This window comes from Tachyglossus aculeatus, unplaced genomic scaffold (genome assembly GCF_015852505.1).
Source record: "Tachyglossus aculeatus isolate mTacAcu1 unplaced genomic scaffold, mTacAcu1.pri scaffold_152_arrow_ctg1, whole genome shotgun sequence".
Lineage (NCBI taxonomy): Eukaryota > Metazoa > Chordata > Mammalia > Monotremata > Tachyglossidae > Tachyglossus > Tachyglossus aculeatus.
Genome location: NW_024044875.1, coordinates 337677 through 340906, shown reverse-complemented (window position 1 = coordinate 340906; position 3230 = coordinate 337677). Strand labels below are relative to the sequence as shown.

Genomic DNA, 3230 nt, shown 5'->3' with positions numbered 1-3230 from the left:
TGATAAATGCAGCTGTGCTCAGTGCCTGGGATCTGTTCTTTGCCGTTGCCATGAGTACAGCCATCGACTACATGCACAGACACCACAAGCAGGTATGACACATTCATATGCCTGGACCATCCCCCAGGGTGTTGTCCGAGGTCAGGGCGGCCAAGAGTGTCGTCGTCCTGGTAGTGTTCTCTGTCCTGCTGCATGTATTACAGACCATCACGTTCAGTGTTTTTCTAAACAGGAAAGAGAATTCTCCATGGCTGGTGAATAGCCATGTGGCTTTTTCACTCACCTTCTCATCCATGAGTCCGTTCATGATCATTTTCAGTGACCAGAGAATTGGAACCCTATGGAAAAGGGTCTCTCCTCTTTCCAGAAAAGGTCCCTAGGGAAGCTACCTGCTTTCCCATGGTGTCTCTGGGAAGATTAGCAGGAGGCACCTGCAAGCTGGGAAGGCTCAGACCTGACGCACACAGTTAGAATAACCTCTGTGTTTTAGTGCCCTGCTGTGAAACAGCCAACAGATGGCACGTCCAGGTCCCTGAGCCCCTCCGTCATCTTCACTTATGGGTCACACTCAATGGCAAATGGCAACACCAGATCACGGACAATGAATTCCTGGAACACAGTCAGTCCCCTAAAAGAGCTTTCTCTGATAAATAACAACATTCTGTTTATGTTTATGAGTGACTTGGGGAAGTCATCTGTAACTGAGAAACTAAGTGACTCGATGAAGGTCACACAGCAGAAAAATGGCAGATCTGGCAATAGAACCTGTGTCTCCTGATTCCTAGGGGTGTGCTCCTTCCACTAGGATAAGTAAGGGAGTAATTACATTACATAAATTAGGAGGTAGTTGTTAGCTCTAGATTATAGATAGGTAGATATTGCCATGCTTCATTTAAATTTATCTTCCTCCAATGCACTGTTCTTTTCTTGGGAACTTCTATACTAAATATTAAGGGTTCCTTAGGGCCCAGGTCAATGCTTCACAACAAGTAACTGTCATTGCTGTTAAATTTTACATCTTACTAAGTAAACCCCATTTACCATCTCATAACCAGAAGTACCTGTTTAATCTGTGTATGGGAAACACACAAAATTTGAAAACATTCTGCCTCGGCGGGAGTAGGAAGTGTCTTGTCATTATGCTCTCAAGTCAACTCTGACCTGTAGCAAAGCCATGTCTCCCAGAACGACACACCTCCACCTGCAATCATTCAGATAGTTTATACATAGAGGTTTCTTTGTAAAAATATGGAAGTGGTTTACCACTGCCCCTTCCAAATAGTAAACATGGGTCTCCACCCTCGACTTTCTCCCATGCCACTGTTGTCCAGCACAGATGACCTTTGACTTGTAGCAGATTGCCTTCCACTCGCTAGCCACTGGCCAAGCTAGGAATGGAATGGGTAGGCCTCTGCTTGACTCTCCCTCCCATAGTCAAGACTGGTAGAGTACAGGGTCGCACTCCAGGTGCGATCCTGAGAGGGGGAAGTAAGAATAGATTCTTAAAATCCCATCCCCTCCAAGGGGCTTTGCCTGACTGAGCCTTGATTTCCTATTCTCACATCCCCTTCTTCATCAGCTCTTATGCTTGGATTTGCACTCTTAATCACCTCTTCCTCAGCCCTGCAGCACTTAAGTACATTTATTCGTATCAGTGTGTGTTTTCCCCTCTAGACTGTAAGCTTGCTGTGGGCCGGGAAGGTGACTACGACTCTGTTGTACTGTACTTTCCCATGCTGTTAGTACAATTGATTGATCGAGTGAGCTTCCTTGCTGACCTCTCTGTCTCCTGTGTCTCCCCACCCCGTTCCCTACTTTTCTCATTTTTCTACAGAAACGTCAGTCTATGTTTCTCCACTTCTCAAGAGGCTCCAGTGGTTGCCTATCCCCTATGCATCAAACGGAAACGTCTTATTATCAGTTCTAAAGCTCTCAATCACCTTATCCCCTCCTACTTTATCTCACTGATCTCCTTCTACAACCCAGCCTGCACACTCTGCTCCTCTAACCCCAACCTTCTCATGGTACCTCGATCTCATCTATTTCACTGCCAACCTCTCATCCATGCCCTGCCACTGTCCTGGAGTGGCCTCCATCTTCATATCCAACAGACAATTACTTTCCTCACATTCAAAGCTTTAATGAAGGCACATCTCTTCCAAGCTGCCTTCCCTGATAAAATCCTCATTTCTTCTTCTCCCAATCCCTTGTACTTGGATTTGCTTCCTTTATTTACCCTTCACTCAGCCCCACAGCACTTATTTTCACTAGCACTGCCCTCTCCTGGCTCTCCTCCTTTCTCTCTGGCTGTTCCTTCTCAGTCTCTTTTTCAGTCTGACCTCCTCTGTCTCGCTTCCTCTCACAGTGGGGGGTCCCTCAATGCTCAGTTCTCAGTCCCCTTCTATTCTCCATCTACCCAATCCCTTGGAGAACTTACTTATTCCCACAGCTTCAACTACCATCGCTATGTGAATGATTCCCAAATCTACATATACAGCCTTGACTTCTCTCCTATCTCCCATTTCCTCCTGCCTTCAGAACATCTCTACCTGGACATCCTGCCAACACCTCAAACTAAACATGCACAAGCAGAGCTCTTCATCTTTCCTCACAAATGCTATCTTCCCTTTTTTTCCATCATTGAAGAAAATCCTCCCGATTTCACAATACCCTAACCTTGGCATTGCACTTGATTCATCCCTCTCATACAACCCGCATATTCAATCTGTCACCAAATCCTATCAGGTCTACCTTCACCGTATTGTTAAAATCCTCCCTTTCCTCTCCAACCAAACTGTTACTACACTGATCCAAGTACTTATCCTATTCATCCTTGACTACTGCAGCAGCCTCCTCACTGAGCTATGGGCCTCTTGTCTCTCCTATCTCCAGTCCATACTTCACTCTGCTGCATGGATCATGTTTCTAAAAAGACCTTTCAGTCGATGTCTCCCCACTCTTCAAGAACGTCGAGTGGTTGCCCACATATTTCCAAATCAAACAGAAAATCCTTACCACCAGCTTTAAAGTGTTCCAACAGCTGGCACCTTCCTACATCATCTCCCTGATCCCCTACTATAACCCAGCCCACATACTCCACTTCTGTAGCAGCAGCTTCCTCACTGTGCTATGATCTTCTCTAATCGCTCTGCTGACCTCTTTCCAAGATCTTCCCTCTGGCCTGGAACTCCCCCCACCCCCATATATGCCAGTCCACCATTCTCTCCACC

The 3230-nt window shown here is 46.2% G+C and overlaps 1 non-coding gene across 1 annotated transcript; it reads right to left on the bottom strand.

Annotated features, from left to right (window-relative positions):
- Positions 1 to 1346: 1346 nt before the first annotated feature.
- LOC119923184 lies at positions 1347 to 1485 on the bottom strand. The gene has a single exon (XR_005448785.1). It is a non-coding gene; the product is annotated as a small nucleolar RNA SNORA7 (small nucleolar RNA).
- Between the last annotated feature and the right edge of the window lie 1745 nt (positions 1486 to 3230).